Source organism: Antrostomus carolinensis, unplaced genomic scaffold (assembly GCF_000700745.2).
Source record: "Antrostomus carolinensis isolate BGI_N321 unplaced genomic scaffold, ASM70074v2 scaffold1616, whole genome shotgun sequence".
NCBI classification, from domain to species: Eukaryota; Metazoa; Chordata; class Aves; order Caprimulgiformes; family Caprimulgidae; genus Antrostomus; species Antrostomus carolinensis.
The window spans coordinates 34,510-54,847 of NW_010323710.1; the positions used below are offsets into that span (position 1 = coordinate 34,510).

Consider the following 20,338-nt stretch of genomic DNA (forward strand, 5'->3'; position numbering starts at 1 on the left):
AGATCCATGAAACTTTTGCAGCTCTTAAGTTGCTTAGCGCTGCCCTGCACTGCAGCATTCAAACCGCTGCCAGGCTGCAGGTGTGTCTATGTGGAGCATCCCAATAGCTCCTTCCCACTCCTATAGCCTGTTTCCCAGGGGATTTCATTCCCTCCTCAGTGGCAGGAGGAACAAGGGATCTCAAAACAATTCTACAGCAGGGAAACACAGAATCTGGAGCTTACATTTGGACAGCTACAGCTGGTGCAAGGAATTAAAGCAGCTGCAGAAGGCAGAGAGGCTTCAGTGTGAGACAGGATGATGCAGTGCCCTGGTCCATGGTCTGGTCTCTCTTCTGACCAGCTTTCTGACCTGTGTGTTAATATGGGCAGAAAGAATCACATCCTCACCCTGTCCTGCCTCAGCCTGCCTGCTCTTCTTCTCCTCTAGAAACAGCACTTTGAATTCCTGAGGCTTTTCACGAGGAAGAAGTCCATCCTGAAGCCCCTCTGCTAAACCTAGAGACCATAAACCAGTCTTGGTGAGGAGCTGAAGCCATCAGTTCTTTGCTTCAGATGGAGTTGACAGCCATGGAGGGAAAGGCTGCTGCAAGAGTGCAAACCTCCAGTGCTTTGCTGTCTCTGCTCCCAAGAGAAGAGGCCAGAACCAAACAAGGAGTTAATGATCCCAATATAAGGTGACAAATCTAAAGCAAGAAGGAGAAACCAAAGGAAACTGCGGTACAGGCAGCTGCGTGTGAATGGGCAGGTTGTGGGTCTACGGGCAAGAGACACGTGGGCTGAGCTGAGGTGAGAGCTTCCCTCCATCACACTTCCAAATGAGCTCCCACATCCCAGACGCGTTCGATGATTTCAGGGCAGAATTAAGTTGATTCGAGGCCTTATTCTATAATTTTGAAAAGTAAAATGTTGGGTCCTGGCAGAAGTGAGATGATGCTGTCTGAGCAGGGGTGGCCCAGCTGCTGGCACTGAAGTGCCAAGACCCGGCTGTAAACTCTGCATGAACCTGTCACCCTTGGCACCTCAGTCCTAGGAAAGATGATCCCCAAATCCAGTGGTGCCGGATACAAACGCTTCCCAGTGCTCAGTCTATTGGTGATCAGCAGACAGGAGCATAGGGCAAAGCTCCAGCAAGTCCCAACATCAGCCCCATCAAACAGGGCACTTGCTAGCCCTGCTTAAATCAGAATAACCAGGGACTGGCTTTGCCTCCTGCCAGGATCCAGTTACATCCCACCAAGCACTGGGAACAGCATCGGGGAGGGAAGGATCAGGGTTTCATAAACAGGAAGGTGATGGTATGAAGAAGTGCTGCCTGAAGAGAGCCAGCTGCTGTCACCTCAAGATGCTTCAGAAATGGGACTGGTGGCCCCATGCTAGACCAAAGGGATGTCTCAGCAGAGGTCTCAACTGCTGGCCAGGAAGCATGGGATGAAGACAACCTCCATGCAGAGCCCTCCAGCACAGGCTGCTCCTGGGCACCAGCCTCAGGAGTGGGAACTTCACACGCCTGAACTTTTGCATGAAGTTATTTCATGTCACCTACTCCAGAGCAACAACCTTCCTGCAGAGCAGCGACTCCTGCTCTGGAGGGAGCTTGAAATAAACGGGAAGCAAGAGATGCAGAGGAACCGAGCCTGCTTTTTGCTGGTATAAAATGCAGAGAGAGGCAAAGGCTGCTCTGTCTGGAAGTTTGGGGTTTTTTTTAAAGTGGTGGTTCTCAAAAAGGGGAACAAACAAAGCAAAGAAACCTCCCCAGCCACTGCCTGCCCTCTTGCAAAGACCTTATTTGGGCAGCGCTGACGGTTGGTCTCATTTGCAACCAAAGAATTGGCCAGAACCATGTCCTTTTGTCTGCACTTCTTTGGTGGATCAACCCTCTGTGCTCCTGGGAGCCCCCAGACTTGGCTCCAGCCTGAGAAATCCTGTGAGACACTTGTCCCAGAGCAGCACTGCTCTTCCCTGAGCAGAGACACCCTTGCAAAGCCAAGAGCTCCAGCTTGAGGTACCTGTGTCTGAATGGACCCACCAGCCAGCATGGAGAATGGGTTGGACCCATTTTGAGAACTGGGACGGAGAGGAGGGAGTTGCCCCTCGAGGTGGAACCTTTTTGCCAGGAGAGGAAGCGCTGCCCACAGCAATGAGATGGTCATATCAGCAGCTGCAGATTTTTAACTTGTTTTGTTGCCATCCACCAACTTCCAGGAAAGCGAGGCAGGCGATGCTAACTACCCCCACAGGAAACCTGCCCTCTGAGAGATGCCTCTTGAGAAGTCTGCAACTGCTCCAGGACCTCTTGGGAGCTGAGAAATGTCACCCTGTTACCTGTGCAGAGTCACCATGTCAGCCCACCGCCGCTCCTGGGGCTTCACTGGGAGGGGAGAGCAAGAGCCGGGTCAGGGTAAGGGTGCTGCTCTCCGTGTTTATTCAGGACAGGAGATGTTTCCTGGCTCACCACTCACTACAGCTTAGAAGAGAAGTTGAAAACAGAAGTCCAGCCAAGCAGAACGTTTTGTGAAATTGTACCCATTTCATTCAATTGCTGAAGTTAAAAAAAACTCACCCAACACCTGGAGAATTCAAGTTTCATTCTGTCTAATCAAGCAAGCATTGCAGTATCAAGGTTGTATTCAAAGATTAAACACCACAGCCATCTCTCTTGTGCTTACACATACCACACATGCAATTAAAGAAAAAAATAAAAATAAAAAATGAAACCTCCAGCAGATTTAAAAACCTCCCTGCCCAAGAGGAGACTCTGTCCCGTTCTCCTGCGCATGTTCCAACAGGTTTAATCCCAGCCCACGCTCCCTGGGCCCCACAGCTGCCCTTCCCTCCAGGTATGAAACTTTGTGAGCTCTGGTTTTCCCACTCCAGCACCATCCTGAACATCACTGACCCAGCACCACTGCAGGGCTGCCTGCTCAAAGCAAAGGTCTGACCACCCTTCCAGTGCATTTTATAAGACAGGGTTACCTTTGCTTAGCACATGCATGCCTGCATCTGCAAAATGTCGGGGAGAAAAGACGTGAGACCTCTTCCTGGAGCTCCACAGCCACTTCCAACCACACTCAGAGCAGGAAAAGCTGCAGAAGAATTCAGTCCTGGGGGTTTTATAAAAGCAGGTGGCAGATGGAGGGAAGGGGTGAACCCATGTCCCTAAAAGACATGAGAGAATCAGCAACAGCTTTTACAGCAGGAGGATCAAGGCTTGGGATCACGGACAGAGCCCAGAATAAGAGGGAGATTCTTAGAGCAATCTGAGAGGATCTGCAGGGAAGAGACTGCTGCTTCGTTAGTCCTTCAAACCAAACCCACACTGAACAAGGGCATTTGCTGTTTTGACAGACAAAAGCTTTGGGAGGTGGCTGGAGCCAGGGGGAGGCAGGACCCACCACGGGGCAGCTTTGAAGATGGAAGTCTTGGACAAAGTCATTTCTCCAAACACAGCTAAGGAGCACCAGAGACTTCAGCAACTGCAACTCGCCGATAAGTGGATAAGGACGGGGGCGGATTCCTGGCAGGAGCTTTGCTGCAAGACGTTTGCAGGGAGGGATTGGTGAGAGGGAACAGTGTTGCGGTAGGAGAGGCACGTTTCACCCTACACCATCTCTGAGGACCGTTTTATCGGTCTCCTGAAAAACAAACCAAACCAAAAAACAGGGGAGGGAGAAGAGAAGAAATTCAGGACACACAGTCAGACCTCTGCACAGCGAGGCTGTCGGTAATGCTGGTGTCTAGAAATCCTGCTCGTTGCTACCTTCATGCACAAACTCTTATGGGATCAAGGCAGCCGGGAAAACCGTACAACCAACTCCACCATGGCAGAGATAATGCCAGGAACCTCCCTCTGTACGGCTTAAACCAAAAGCTTTAGACTCTGAGCATCCTAGAAGCATTCACTGTCTTCCTCAGGGTGATTCCACTCCACTCAGGCAGCCAAATGCTCAGTGCCAAATTAATTTGGTCACCCTTGGGAAGGACTTTGCTGCCATCCAAGCGGTGATCTTGGCTCCCTGCAATGGGGGTTACAAGCAAATCCCTAAAAAGGGAAAACTCAGACCAAGACACCGGAGTTTTACCCTGTTTGGTGTTTAGATGAAGCAGAGCTCCACCCTTTTTCATGGGCCCCTTCTCTCACCAGCAAGTTCTCTTCTCTTGTATGCAAGAAAGTGACCCACATCACCTTCCGTGGAGGTGGACGGAGCAGTCACAGGGAGGAAACACTGCAAAACCCTGGAGACCACAGACACCAGCACACTCTGGCAACGGGCAGGAGAGCAGAAACAGAGCGTGGGACTTCCCGGCAGAGCGTGGTGGGACAGCGGGGACAAGTACTGGTGTCTGCAGCCATGGGATAGCCTGTGTCACCCCAAAGGGGCTGAGAGTGACAGGTACCAGTGTCTGCAGCCACGGGACAGCCTGTGTCACCCCAAAGGGGCTGAGAGCCCAGGGGACCCTGCCAGGCTGGCTGCTCAGCCACTGCTCCCCTCGAGCACATTCCAGCAGGTGGCACTCGGAGCATCTTTAATGTCCAAAATGTGTTTCTGTTCTGAAACAGGAGGGTGAGAGCCAGAAGGACCCATTCCATAAACACCTATTTCGTAAACCCCTCTGTGGGAAGACTCAGCACCCCTAAAAAGGGGGATTTAGGAACTGGTTAAGGGGTGAGAGATGTTTTCTCAAGCAAAGCCTGAGGTTGAAGAAGGGAGAAGGCAGAAGGTGGCCTCATGCAGCAGAGTTTCCACGGCAAGGCAAGTCCTTTTGCTTCATAGCATCCTTTTTTATCTCATCATGCGACTCATTTGACCAGGACGACCAAAATATCTGCTTTAAGCCAAAAAGCTCAGGTCCTTGTGGGATGGAGAGAGCAGGGAGGCTCAGGCACAAGCATCCCACTTACACTCCCCGTTCTCCTCCCTGCTCCTGGCTCTCTCCAGGGACATTCTAGCACCAGATCCTGCGAGTTTCTTTTAAAAATAAATAAATAATGATTAAAAAATCTCCACCCTTTCCAGGCACTACAAGCCACAGCTGGTCAGGATCAGCTGACAATGAGCAGTTTGGGCTCCAGATACAAGCTCAGGCAAAACATCTTCCCAAACCCCACTGAGACTTTCCGATAGCTCTCCTGTGCCGTCGCTGCCTGCCACGGAGCTGTGAGAGCAGCACTCACAGCCAGCAGGACTTTGCACCCAGTGAAGTGAAATGAAGTGCTGGAGAGAGAAAAACACCTTTAACTACCAGGAGAGAAGGAACTACTTAATTATGCAGCTTCTACAGAACAAATTAGTCTCCGTTTACAAAGCGCAAAGGATACTGCCTCTCCTTCCTGCAGCCCTGCACATGTTTCCCAGCAAGGAGGAAAGGTCCACTCTCAGCAAATTCAGATTAACTCGTGTTTTGATGGTGGTAAAACCAGAATACCATGGCTCAGGCTTTTCTAAATGAAGAATATGACTCTTAGGAACCAGCATTAAAGCACTATCCTCCATCCAGGCATGATGGAGTTTTGCTACTTCCAGTACAGAAGATGAAGCCTCTTTCTAAGTGCATTATAAAATACATCACCAGTTTCACGACGAGAACCAAGACTTGTTTGCTACCCCTGGAGTTATCGTGGGATGTGGAAACTATTCGCTATTGCAGGAACGCAGGAATTCCATACTCCTCCCACAGCACACATGCTGCCGGCAGTTTTCTTCTTGCAAGACACATAAAAAGTGGTGTCAGGACTTGGTAAAACCTTTGCTTGGTACCTACCAGGTTTTGGTCCATAGAACAACCCACACTCCGGGAAGGACACCCACATGTAAGATACATTGAGAGAAAAGCGATCGGCACATTTTCATGGTGGTTCTGAACTTTATCGGTGTAAAAAAAAAGTCTGAAACACACCCTGAGCTGTTACCAACACCCTAGTGAGAGCGTAGAGGATGAGTATCTACCATAGCAAAGCCCAATTTTTCATTTAAAGCTTGTAAAAATCTATGGTGGCAGCCAGTGGCCACCCCCTCGGTGTCTCAGCCTGCTCTGCACACTGGGGACGGGACCATAACACATAGATCACCATCCATCCCCTTCCCAAACTTCACAAGATGGGAATCACAGTCACCCTGAACACTGGGAATAACATGCTTTGTCCTGTTCCTCTAAAATACAAAAAATGCCATATTAAGGAGCTTTTTTCCCCAGCTCTGGGGGAAAGAGAGCATGGGACAGAGCATGTCCATGTGGAGACCCCGCAGCTCCCCTCCCCGTGCACCTGCACAAGAGGAGTGACCCCTCTGCTGACCCCAGTGCTGGTGCTCTCAGGCTGGGCTGGTGACAGTGCAGAGCCATGGCCTCCCCCTCTGTCAGCAGACACTGCATATTCCCGAGCTGTAACCAGGCCAGCCCATGCTGTCCGGTTAAATACACCCCTCTGACAGCGAGGAAATCAATAACACCACGTTCAGATCGCTTACAGGAGCACCAAGAGGTTGTGCTCACAGCCCGTTCGGTGTTCCCAGAGCCACGCCAGAAGCTTTGCCCAGATGGAGGTTTTATGTACAACGAGGGACAACTGCCCTCATTTTCCGTATCCGAAGGGGTGACATTTCCCAGCCACACGCTCCAGGGCTGGCGAGGAAGGACCTGGATTTCACACTGCAGTTGGGAAACCCTTTCTGCCTCAGAGCATCGTTGCAATGAGATCAGCTGGAGTTTCTGGGAGGTGATGCCTCTGCATTCTCCGCTGTGGAGGCAGCCCCAGGCACAAGGCGAGTGGCTTTTCCTCGGAGCCAAGAAGGGCTCCAGGCAAGGCAGGAGTCCTTAGAGCAAAGCTGGGATAGACCATCCCCCCCAGATGGTCTCCAGCCCTGTGGGAGCCAGCACAGTGCAACTGGGGGGAAAAAAGTTATTGCAGCTTCACCTGGAGCTATGGAAGGAATTTACTGCTTGGGTCAAAACTAGGCTTCAGCTTCCAAATAAAGCTGAGACTTGTAAAGCTGCAGGAGCTTCAGGGAGGTCGCTTGAGTGTGCAAAGAGAGTCCTGGATCCGCATCTGAGCCAGCCATGGAGCTCATGATGCCCCAGCAAACACAGCCAAAGGGACTCAAAGCTCCCTGTTGCTGGGGTGGCATGCTCCAGAGACCAAGACAATTCTGACCCCTTCAAAAATCAAATGTGAATAAGTTCTTTGGTTTGAGATATTTGGGGTCCTCTTTGGCCCCAGCTCTCTGCTTCTGTCCTGGCACAGAGGGAGTTGCCACCACCCCATCCCTGTGGCTGCTCTCCATCTATCTTTCTCTCAATTAAAGCCTGTGAGTCCCCTGGGGAAGTGCCAGCAGAGTTCTGGCCTCGGTCACCCTTCCTCCTGCATCCAGAAAGAACCTGACTTCAGCAATCCCATGCCTTCTGCCACCCCAGCTCAGAGAGCTGGGAGCAGCCTGGCTGAGGAGGGCTGGCAGGAGGATCCTGGCTTTGCTGCAGGCTCAAGAACTCAGAGAATCATGGAATGGTTTGGGTTGGAAGGGACCTTAAAGATCACCTGGTTCCAAACCCAGTGCCATGAGCGGGGACACCTCTAATTCTGATGACAGATGATGCAGGTTTCCTCCAGGTACAGCACACAGTAAAAAAACTCTGTTTTTTTTTCCCTGGAGACAGAGCTTGAGGCAGTTTCTCTTAACCCACGAGGGGGATGGAAATGGAAGAGACCGGAGCAGTTTCGATGGGTCGGCATGCCGTGCTGGAAGGCTGTTTGAGCTCTGCAGACTCTGCTGCATTCCTTGTGTGCAAGTCCTGTAAACTGACCCCTCTTCAATTATTCATTAGAGTGTGCAGCTCATCACAGACTCTGCTCCTCAAACAGGCATTTATTTGGCTTTTTTTTTTTCTTTTTCCCCTAAATGCTCAGAAGCTTGCTGTTAACCATAGCCCGGCCTTGCCAAGGACCAAGAGCAAATGCTCTGGCAGGAACAAGCCTGGCAGCTGTCAGGCATTACACTAAAAACAAACCCACTTGATTACTTCAACTTGACAAGAGGGAGCAGACGGTTTAAACCAAGAGCTTTACCACTGACAGGCTGGAAAAGCCCAACATTAAGAACGTGACAATAGCTGCAGCCAGTCCCTGCGGTGCAGAGGGGGAGGCAGATTTCCAGGTAGGACCATGCCATGCTCGAGATGTTCTGCTCCCAACGGGTTATCCCATGTTTTGCACAGCCCTGAGGGACCAGACTGGCTGGAGTGCTCTTGGCTGAGCAGCTGGAAGCAACAGAAGAGGGGAACAGTGGGCAGAGAAGGGATTTGCTGAGGTGATCGTCTCTTCCCATGTTCAACAGCTTTCCAGTTCTTGGAGAAAGCAGCAGCAGCTGTGCAAACACACCAGGCCTGTCTCAAAGCAGAGCATTTCACTTGTTTGTTTTAAAATCCTTCACGTTAAGAGGACACGATCAGAGCGGAGGCCAATACGCTGAGGATCACACCGCTGGACTTGTCTTCTGTCAACAAGATTTGTGCTTAGCCTGGAGCTGGAGTTCACGTGCAGCCTACACAGCGAGGGCCCTCCATCACCTGGACACCCCATGGGGACACAAGACTTGTCCTTTGGTGGCCAACAGATCTTGGATGACCCTTTCTTCCTCCCTCACTGTGAAAAGAAGGTGTTTCAAGTGTCCCCAGTGATGCAGCTCCAGAGAAGACAGGATAACTGGCAATGGATGTTCTGTCAGACAGCAAAGTGGACAGCAAGAGGCAGAGCACAAAGCTGGGGTGAAGGAGAGAGATGTACCACTGGAAAGCAGAGCTATGAGCAAGCACTAATGGAGTATGCTGTGATAGAGCAGCACAAAGCCTTCCTCTCGTATGTCCCGCTGGAGGAGCATGAAGAATTCCCAGTTGATGACCAGAGGTCAGAGCAGGATTCCTCAAGTCCAGCCTGCAGGAAAGATGCTTCAGCTACACCCAGTTTGCAGGTGGGAGTGAAGAGCTGGGCTTAAGTACCTTAGAAAGTACAGAAGGAGAGGAGCAAAACCAAGATCCAGTCTTATTTCTAACAGCAGTCAACTGGTATTGAACCACGCAGAGGACCAGCACGGAGCCAACACAGGTAGATAAATGGCTACAACCCTGTTTCCTCCAACTCATCCCAAAGAATTGCAGTTCAGAGCTGTGATTACAACTGTACTTTGTCACCACTAGAGCATCACAGCAGGGTGTTTCACCCACAACAACACAAACTAACGTTAACGCTGGTGATGCAGGGATTTCTCTGGCCAGAAGTGCCTGTGCCCAGGGTTCCTGCCTTCAGCTGAAGACAAGGACCTTTCTGCAACCTTTACCTGGTCAGGACATGAGGATGAATCAGCAGAAGCTATACAGATCTGGGCAAAGGCCATGTCTTCCCCTTTACTGCATCCCCACTATGGTTTGCTGCCTAACAGCAAGGCACAGCCCAAGCAGGTGGGGCAGCTCAAGCCTGGTGTGCACAGCAGAGCAGAGCCCTCACTCGGGTCTCAAAGGTCTTTTTTATGGTGCAAAGCAGAGCTGGAAGAGGTTACTTATTCACTTCCCCAGTTTTCATTGCACACTGTGATTATAACCCAAGAACAAGATGATCAGCGCTCCCAGCCTGCGCCTGCGTTACCTCCAGAGAGTGGGCACACTCAGCACTGCAAATCCACTCCTCTGCTCTTCATTATGAAGTGATTTCACTAATTGGGTGTTGTACTTCCATGCAGAATTCCTCACACTTGGCACCTCCAGGGAGCACAAGCTCACCCCTCAGCCAAGCTGAGGCTGTAAAACCCCCGTTACGAGAGGTTCCATTTTTTCCACTGAATTTCAGCCCTCTGTTGCCATTCCCCAGCTGAACAAGGACCAATCTTCAGCCTACCTCACAATTAAAATCTAAAGAACGTAGGAGAGCGTGAGGTTCAGCACCTAGAGACGAATGCACAGCGCTGCTGATTAGTCCCTGGGGCAAAGCAGCTTTTGAGAGCAAGAGCCCTCCCGCTCTGCTCCTGAGTGTCAAGAGATGCAGCTGAGGTTAATCCAAGGCTGTCACAGGAGATGCTTCTCTTGGTGTCAGCCCAGGCTGTGTCAAAGGAATGGAACAGGAAAAAAACAAGCCCTGAGCCCTAAAATGGAGAGGATATCAGGACAGCAGTCCTGCTCCACAAGCATCACTCCTGCTCCTCTACCACCAATATGAACATCAAAGAGCAGCTCTTCTGCTCAACATCCCGCAGATGTTGCACTGAAACCTTGCCCCAACTGCGCTGCTGCGACCCTAAAGCCAACATCCTATTTACACAGGGTGAAACACCCTCACCAAAGAGGAGAGGAAAACAGAAAAGCCATCCTTTTACCTAACTTTGCCAAAGGCTGTTTGAACTGCTCAGTGCAGTGCTGGATGAGCAATCTGGTTTTAGGGATGTGGTCAGGATTGTCCGGCAGATTGCAACCTCTGACAGTAGGGACACGCTGGGAACATCCAGAGAAGCAAAGATTTGGGCATGAGCAAGCTAGGATGGTGCTTGCTGTCAGGAGAGGCTTTGGTTTGGAATTCCTCACAGCCATAGAGCTGGAATGCTGTTGGGATGGCCCTGACTGCAGACTCAGGCTCTTTTCCCTGTGACCATGCAAAGGGAGACAGGTGCCCCAGACAGTTCTCTACCCAACCTGTAGGATCTTGCAGACATTTCCAAGATACTCAGATAAACACACCGAGGTACGATGCTTGCAGGGACTTGTGTACCACAATTGTTCTTGAAAGGTGGGAATCCAGGCAGGAAGAAAAGCCACAAGAAGTTGTGAAATTCACCAGCTGTCCTCAGTTGGAAGCTGAGTTGGAGCTACGAAAGCAGCTAGAAAATACCAGATCACAGCCAGCCTGGCCCAAAACATCCCCTTGTTACTCTGCAGTGACTATTTCATTACATTTCATGCCCAAAGACCCTAAAAAAAGTCTTTTCCAACCAAAATTATTCTAACAGCAAGTGAGATGATGACAGAGGCATTAGACTGCGTCAGTCTTGCTCTACAAGCTGTGAAGTTCCCAACTCTTTTGAGGCACTCTTGGATTTCCTCCTTTGCAAAATGTCTTTGGTTATTTCCCCGGCAAATAACAATTGTACTCCTGGCATTACTCAGCTTCTGGGGACAGGGGAAGGGACGGCACTTCCACGTGGGCGTTGAGTAATCGCCGCTGTCGCTGCTTCAGGCAATTTTTAGAAGACATCAGAGAATCAGCCGCAACAGGAGAGCAAGGACAAACCTAGAATAAAGGTGTTTCCAGGAAGATCTTATAGCGGCCTTCCAATACCTGAAGGGGCTACAAGAAAGCTGGGGAAGGACTTTTCATAAGGGCAATTAATGACAAAACAAGGGGAAATGGGTTTAAACTGAAAGAGGGCAGGTTTAGATGAGATATTAGGAAGAAGTTCTTCACTGTGAGGGTGGTGAGACACTGGAACAGGTTGCCCAAGGAAGTTGTAGATGCTCCCACCCTGGAAGTGTTCAAGGCCAGGCTGGATGAGGCTTTAAGCAACCTGGTCTAGTGGAAGGTGTCCCTGCTGATGGCAGAGGGGTTGGGACTGGATGAGCTTTAAGGTCTCTTCCAACTCAAACCATTCCATGATTCTATGTGTCTCTTCCTGTGACAGCTCTCCACACACAGCTAGAACAGAAGGGCACGGGAGGGATCCTGAGCAACCTTCAACTTGAGAACAGCCCACCTCAGATTTTCACTGCCACTTACTTCTCCTTCCTTAGTCCTTGTAGGTAGAGCCAGTGCCAGAAGCTGCTGCTGATGTCCACCCCCAAATGAACAGAAAAAACACACAGATATTCAGTGTGCTGCCTGCTTCCCCCATCTGCAGCATCACAGCTGGTTCAGAGGCCGCCCTGAAGTTGGAGGTATGTGTTTACAGGAGAGATTTCATTTGTCTGTGCTGGTCGCAAGCGTACCTTGTACAAACTTGGACAACACAACCGAGGTTATTTCAGGAGCACGTAGCAGAGCTTCACGTGTTCAAAAGTTACCCAAAATGGGATTGTCAGACACTGCTCGCAGGCATTTTGGCCACGGTGCCTCAGAAAAGTGCAAAGCAGGACACCTGCAAGCAGCACGGGGCTCTTGTGGTTTCCCTGCTTTGGGACAACTTGCCTGCTGCTCTGCTCCAGCTCCCCAGCTGCAATGGGAACGTCCCTTCCCTGTCCCACAGAGGGTCAGACCAGAGCAGCAACGAGAACCCCAAGTGCTTTTTGGCCTCTATTGCATCATCTTTCCGTGGGGCTGCATCTACAGATGGAATCAGCCAGGGTGTGTCCCAGTGATGTCCTTCAAAGAAGAAAAATCTTCAATTATTTTTAAAGCAACATCCTTCAGCTGCTTTTACGGAAGGGCAGTTTAGCCAAGTGTTTGAAGATGAAAGAGGCAAAGTCTCAAGTCTTAGAAACCCAGCTGGAATCCAACCAGAAGAGACAGATTATTATTGGGTTTTTTTTCCTCATGCCAGGGATGCAGTAACAGCGAAGAACTGTAAAACCACTATTCTCAGGGGAGGGAAATGCACAGTCTCATTGACCTGAGTTCATCTGACCCACACCAGATTTCTTTGCAGGCCACTGGAAAAGTGCCAGTCCAGAAACTGGGATAGAAATGCAGGACAGGTAGTTGAGAGGCAAAGGCAATGCTACAAGTCCAGCATAAGTTCCTGGAAAACAACTGGCTAAAAAGTAGACAATTTTCTTTTTAGGTTTAAATTTCTTTTACTAAAAATACGACAATAACCAGGTGGGAAAACGACACAATAAACCCCCACGGCCTTTAGCACGGACGATGATTCAGAGAGGGAAATGGCTACAGGGCACTCACTGAGGGTAAGGGGCAGGAGAAATTCTTGACAACCCGTCTGGCAAGGTGTCCCAAGCCAAATCAAACATATTGTGTCATTCTTCACAGTTATAGCATGTACGTATGGGAACAGGAAATCCTGAAAGGCTTATGATTTCAAGGGACTGAAATGGCTCTTCTGCCCTGCACAGTGTCTTGCAGGACTGAGCAGTGTGGGGACAATTAGGAAATACCCACACTAACAACATCAGTACTCAGTCTCCTACTTGGAGAGGGCTCCCATCAGAGAAATCAAGTCCTTCAACACCATGCTGCTCGTCTGTGGAGCAGGAAAAGCTGTAGGTGTCTGAAGAAGGTCTAGCAGACTAAGACCTTTGCCCAAAACATGGAGGACAGCAGCTCAGTTCCCTGCTGATGTTAACAGGGACGCAGAAAGCATCTTGATACAAGTGGAGCTTCTCTTACCCCATCAAGGTAAGAGAATAAACAGATACCAGGCACTCAGCAAGGGCAGCTGTGCCAAAACCATCAAATACTCTTCAATTTCTCACCCCATCTGGCAAGATTACAACAGAGAGAAGGGTGTAAACACAGCACTGAAACACCCCAGGGATTCTCACCTCTGCTACAGCCTCCAGCCCACCTCCTGTGTACCAGAGCGAGGTGGCTCTTTGGGAAACCTTCCAGATATGTTTGGATGACCAAAGGGACAGGAAGAGAGTTTATCTTTTCTCTGCCCCTGCTCCCGTCCCTTACACTCCCAAATGCACTCATCCAGATTACAAAACAGCAATTTATAGAATTTAAAACCAGCCATCCTCAACCCCTTCCCCAAGTCAGCTCACACCCCACACACAGCTCAGAGGGATGATTTAAAGACATAATCTCAGAGTGTTTTTACCTTGGATGGAGGATTCCCACCTTCTTCTGGAACAGCTTGTCCATTCTGCAAAGGAAGAGAACCTGCCATTAGCACATGCCAGGCACAGGACCACTCCTTACACCCCCTTACAGAGGCTGCTGGCTTTGAGAGCCCTTCATGCAGGACAAACAGGGGAGGATGCCACTTTCAGACATGGCACAAGATGGTTAAACGCTTCCCATACACTGAGGGAACACTTTCTGCCAAGGAAAAAAATCTTGTCTAAAAAAAAAAGGCTCATGTTAAAAGACTTTCCATACTCTGCAGCTGAAATCAGGGAATTAGGGCTGGTTACATATCAACCATCGCTTGGAGGGCGAGTGGCATCCCTGCACTCCTCAGGTGTGGATCCCCAGGGTGGAGCCAAGGGCAGCTGAGATGGGATGTGAGGAAGAATTTCTTTGCTGAAAGGGTTCTGAGGCATTGGAAGGGGTTGCCCAGGGCAGTGGTGGAGTCCCCATCCCTGGAGGGATTGAAGAGTCGTGTAGACATAGTGCTGAGGGACATGGGTTAGTCGGGGACTGGTCAGTGTTGGGTTCACGGTTGGACTCAATGATGTTCAAGGTCTTCTCCAATTGAGGCAATGCGGGGATTTTGTGTGATTCTTTCTGTAGGGGTACAGGAGTCCCCACCCTTGCCACCACATGCTGCAGAAACGCTCTAGAGACACAGATGTGGCCCTGTGGCCACACCATCCCATGTTGTGGGTACCTTGCACTGTTTCTTTGGGACTACTGGAAGGAGCAAGCAGGGGAGACCAGGTGAAGACAGGAAAGCAGAGCCAGAGTGCAGTTAACAGCCATTTTGCCATGACATTTGTTTTAATAGGAACATTTATCAGTTATTTATTACCCTATCACAGCTGATACCGCTGCAGGAAATCCGCACCACCTGCTTGGCTTCAGGCCACCTCTGGTCTGCAAGTCCAGCTTCTGCTGCTGGAGCTCAGTACAAAGTCACAGCAGGTGACCTGAACTCCCTGGAGTAGCATCAGCCGGTCACGCTCGGCACTGAACCAAAGAGGTATCAGGTTCAGCACAGCACCGTGCCTGGAGAAGCCAGTGGGAGCAGAAGTGGGTGGGATTTACTTAAGACACAGATAGGCAGAGCACGATAAGCACGTACAAAAGGTTTTCTGCAGACTGTGGAGAAAAACAAGGGCAAGAAGATTTTGCTTTGACATCTATTTGCACTACAGTCTCAGGCTCAAAAAAAAAATCATGCAATCCCTCTCTTTCTTTGAAAGAACAAGGGAAATTTATTCACTCCTCTTCAGATATTATGGTCCAAGAAATGAGTTGCAATGCAATTGTATTTCAGATTGAGATTCTTAGTTGAAAGCCTGAGTTTTAGAGCCTTGCAGGAATCTAACACAAACAAAGCTAGCTCCTTCTGTGGACATCAACTTGACATCTGTCTTAGGACTACACCATCCCCTTCTTCCCCTTGGGCCTAATCTAACTTACTTCCTTTTTAATAGAAAAACAAATTTGCAACTCGATCTTGAGAGAGTTTTGGGGCTGCTGAGAAAACCTCCCTGCAGTGCTGCATTTGTTTTCTACAAGGTTCACTGGGTGCTTTCAGGTTCACAATTTCTGCTTCCCATGTAATGCCAGAACTACCTTTAAGCACTTTAGTTTTCAGATACTTCAAATCTACAGACAATAGTCCAGAGTCTCCATATATCTTCATATTTAGGTCTCTCCACTCCCACCTCAGCCCAACCTGTGCTGCACCTCACAGAATAGCTTAGTCCTACCACAACATAGAGTACCACCACATCAGCTGGGGAGAAGACCACCTGCCTTTTGGGCTGACACTAACCCTGCAATATATACGTTTATATGGATCCACTCTGAGCTCCACAAGTCACCTTAATACCAACTTAAATTGGGCTTAAGTTCCTAAGTATTTGCAGCCAGTGACTGAAAAAAGCAACAGCACTACCACACCAGTCAAGTTCTCCCAGAGGAACGCTGCCCTGATGTTTACACGGAGCTCTTGGTGCCGTTAGCCCAAAGAATAGCTGAGAAGTGAAGTAAGATTTTGTGTTTATGTATAACCTCCACAAAGAGCAGGGAGACACTGCGCTCAAGATAACCAGACTTAGAAACACACTTATGTTTACTGGCTCCGCTGTCACTGATCAACAATTTGTAACTCGCTGCTAATCCAAACCATAGCTCAGGGAGGGCTGTTTGTGTCTAAAACAGTTTAAAAAGTAGAATTTCCATGTTGGACAGAGGGGAGCAGTGCCTGGCTCGTGGTCTGGAGAACAGATCTACAAGGCATGTGGCAGGAGAGGGGTGAGTCGATGCATGGGACCAGCTCTTTTATTCCTCTGGGAAGACCAGCACGTGGCAAGTGAATGCAAGGTCTGTCCAGCTTCATGGATAAGTGAGGAGACACTGGGTGCTACCTCTGGACCTGCCAGATCTTTCAAGTGCTGTGTTTCATGGGCTCTCTACCCCGAGGAACACTTGTCCTACACACTGCTGTTGATAGAAATCCACCTCACCTGGGGATGGAAGGGATGTGGAAAGGAAGAAAACGGCGTCCGTGGCAGGGAGGTTTTCTGGGCGTGTAGGTCCATGGTCTTAGAGGGATGAAGCTCCTGATGAAATAGTCACTTTCTCAAGCTGACATAAGACAGATGTGTAAGGAGAGAACTGCAGTATTTACAGCCAAGTGTTTTCTTTCTACCCCACAACAAAACCAGTCCTTATTCCCACATATGGAATTCAAGAGCCATTTGTAAGTGTCCAAGATGGAAACACATTCACAGCTACAGACTCATCACCTCCCGAGATAAAATACGGCCATTCACTGCGTCGTAAGTAGAGCTGAAACAGTCTGTGGGTTTCTTGGTTTGACATTTGTCTCTTTAAAATGCTTTATTTCTGCACTCCCCCTGCACACCACGCACAGCGTGTTAGCAAGTGCATGTGTGTTTGCAGCCGTGCCAGATGCCCTCTTACAGCTCATTGTTCTCAGGGTTGGAAAGAAGCCACTTTGTTGTCCTAACCCAAAAGAAACCCCAAAGATTTCCCAGCAGGCAGCAACCAAGCAATAAGTGCTGCAGGAGGGAGGCACAACTCCTTCCCTTGGGTGCCCAGAGCAGAAAGGAGCTGACGTAGATGGTGGCAGAGAAGGGCTTGGGCTACCAAGAAGGCAGAGGCATAAGCCTCACCACGGGCCAGCAGCCCATCCCTGCAGCTTTCCAGCCAGCACTGCTCTGGGGTGAGCAGGAACGGGGATTACAGAGCTAATCTGATGTGCACATGCAGTGGCAGCGAGGGGACATCTGGGTGAGTGACAGCTGAAACTGCCTGAGAGGTAACACAAAAGCCCTTCTGCACACGTGCTGCTCCAATAAGTTTTCTTAACAGCGTGCAGAAAAGTCTACTGGAAAACAAGTGCCTTCAGTTACGCAACTGCCAGCCTGGCTGAACTTGGGAGATATTTATCTTTGAACATCTTGCATTTTAAATCCCTTTAATTCCACATAATCCGCAGCACAGGGAGCAATTTACAGACCAGGCCAGTGCTGCTCTGATCTGAAACCAGGACAAGTCACATCCCTGGCAGGACCGTGCCAGCTCCTGCTGCCATCAAGAGCTGTGCTCCATAGTTAGCACCCTCAGCACAAGTCATCCCAGATTATCAACAGCTCTTCTTAGAAAAGCAGCCTGCTGTGACTTCTGGACCTCTAGGTTTTGACTAGTGACTTTTGAGATGCCCACAGACAACACAACAAGGGTACCAGGCACCCAAAGATGCTCTTTCACCCAACTCTGATGAACCGTGAAGCATTCAAGCAGGAAGGAGTGGAGGAAGAAACCTTTCACCCCAGAGCTTCTGCTCGTTTGACACAAAAACAAGATAATTTATTATTGTTAAGTGGAATTTATGGATCTTGCCTATTGCAGTTCAGAGAAAGGAAATGATTCTGCAAAAATAAAGATCTCCAAAAGAACTCACGTAGCCCAGACAGACCAAGAAGTCTCTGCACAAGGCATATCAGAGACAAAAGTTGCTCAGCTTCCTCTCCTATCTCTGATCGTTGTTTTATAAACTCTTCAGCTAAGATGCTTGAAAAAGATAATTATTGGTGAATAGCTCCTGCTCAATAAAGGATGATACATGTATACAGGGAAAAATAATTAAGCTTGAAGTGGTTGGGTTTGGCGTGATCCCACGTCAGTTGTGTGTTTGTGTAACAAGACAAGAGTTTAAAGAAAAGCATAGCCCTGATGACAGTATCCATCGCTATGGTGATGAAGTCATTCAACTCCACTCTCTATCACTTGTACTCTGCCCCAGTCGGGTTTTTCTACTACATAAGCAAAATTCTGAGCAATATAAGCAGCAGAGAGAACAGGGGAAGGAAAAAAAAATTAATAATAATAATAATAAAGTATTATAAAGCTTGATCAGCTCAGCCCCCAGGACAGAGGGACTCGTCTCCCGTGAGGGATCAGTTCAAGCTCCCACTGCCACCCACTCTCACGTTTCCCTGGCTTCAGGCTGAGCTCCAGCAGGCCAGGACAAGGGGCACCAGCTGTGACCCATCCCCAGGAACAGACAGCCAACGCTCCCAGAGCACAGTGGAAAAAAAATCCCAAATCCCTTAACAATAGGAGTGATGCCTCCACCAGCACGGTGACAGCACCTCTGTTCCGTGACTCAGAAAGCAAAGGTTGGACAAAGCCGGTTTCTAACCTGGATGGCAGCGATCCCAGGGCAATTTACGTAACTGGTGTTCCAGAAAAGTCTCCTCTGTTTCTCAGTGGTGCCACCTTACCCAGGAGAGGTGAAAACTTTCTCCTTGGGCCCCTATCCTTGGTGATTTTAACCTCAAGGTGCAAAACAACCTCCCCAAGCCCAACTCCCTCTCTGCTCTTCCCAGATATGCTGCTGGATCTCAGGGAATCCTCTAAGGTCTGGCCCAGGCCACGGGGTGAAGAGCAGGTTTAGAAGTGAAGAACACCCGTATTATTTTCCTCACTGGGATCAAGTGTAGATATTTGCTCACCTTAAAACAAAGGGAGGTAAATTTCTAACATCCCATTTGTGATCCTGAGATGTAAAGAGACTGATCATCAGAAATACCACCTGGAAGCAGCTCCTGACCCTGACCTAGAGCTCCGGCCAAGGTGAGATGGGGGAAGAGGACAGCTCAGAAGCCAGAGGCAGGCCCTCCATTTACAATTAACACACCTATTACTAATGCAATGGGGAAAACAGTCCTTGTGCTGCTGCCATGATCTTTGCAGCTGATTTGGACTGACACATACACCGGGGACCACCCCCCTGGGCCATTTCAGCTCAGAAGAGATCCCGTGATGCTGACACAGCACCTTCCTGGCACCTGTGAGACCTGGGATTAAGTAGTAAATGAATCTGGCCCAGGGCACTCACCGCCCTGGGCACCGGCATTAGTTTCCTCCCATTATGAGCAGAGTTGTGTTTTCTGGCTTTTCAGGCTGTCTCCCTACTTAGGAAGAAGGAAACCACAAATGAAAAGCCCTGTCTCCCAGCAATAACCTACACTCTGGCTCTGGGCGCACAACGTGGTTTCAGGAATTGCGATCGAGTCGCCGCAGGATTTCCCTCCTCTCCCACCTTTGAGCACAAACCCACCTCCATGGCTCAAGCAGATGTTCTTATCCCACCGCACCTTCGTGCCAGGTGCTTGGCACCCACAGCACAAGCAGACCCTCTGCACAGCACCCCACCTGCCCGGGGGGGTCTCTAGGAGAAGCCGTGCTGTATCTGGCTGATGAAAATGAAGGAAACCTCAGCTCTGATTGCCAGCAAACCTCCCTGCTCCCATCGCAGCCGCGGTGAAACGCTGCCTCCACTCAAAGCAGAGATCTCTCAAGAGGCAATTTTTAAATAGGAACAAGCAAATCTGACTGATTAACCATCGCGATGTCCCTAGGCATGACAGGAGTGTGACAGCATCAAACCCACCCAAAACCACGGGAAAGCACCAAGGTCTGAGTAAAGCAGCTGGGACACAATCCTCACCATCCCTCTGGCTTCTCCAGGAGAGCTGCTGGCTCCGATTGGGATGAGATGTTTAACTAAAGAATGCCAGAGCGCAGTGCCTCAGCGGGCTGCTCTGCCACGGATGGGTGACAACTGCTACAAGCTGTCCCTTGATTGTGAAATGGCTAGGATGGCAGCCTGCAGATGTGGACAGATGCTGTGCACCCTCCTGCACATCTGGCCTGGAGGTGTTAATGAGAGGGAAAAGAGGAAAGCGGGAGGGAAGAGCAGACATCCAGCGAAGCGATACAGGACTGTGATCAGAGTTGGGAACACAGGCCTGGGATTGCAGCTGGGGAGGTGGGTGGTGAGGGAGCCTGGAGGAGAAAAGCCCCAAAATCCAAGATATTTACCCCCCAGGGCCTTCAGCAGGGACCCCCTGTGCCGGGGAGGAGGTGCAGGAACAGCCTGCTGCTGCTCACAGACCCGGAACGCCCAAAGCCAGCGAGGGCAGCTGCAGAGCCGGGAACCCCCCGGTGCCCCCCACCCCACCGGGCACACACCGAGCCCCGGGCACCG

General features: G+C 49.9%; 1 protein-coding gene across 1 annotated transcript in view; it reads right to left on the bottom strand.

The window, feature by feature from the left end:
- RPS6KA1 (ribosomal protein S6 kinase A1) overlaps window positions 1-13,785 on the bottom strand; it is a 33,775-nt gene extending 19,990 nt beyond the window's left edge. The window contains exon 1 of the mRNA XM_010170643.1: window positions 13,745-13,785. The gene's annotated coding sequence lies outside the window, so the exon portion shown is untranslated. The remainder of the gene's footprint in view (window positions 1-13,744) is intronic.
- Window positions 13,786-20,338: the final 6,553 nt, after the last annotated feature.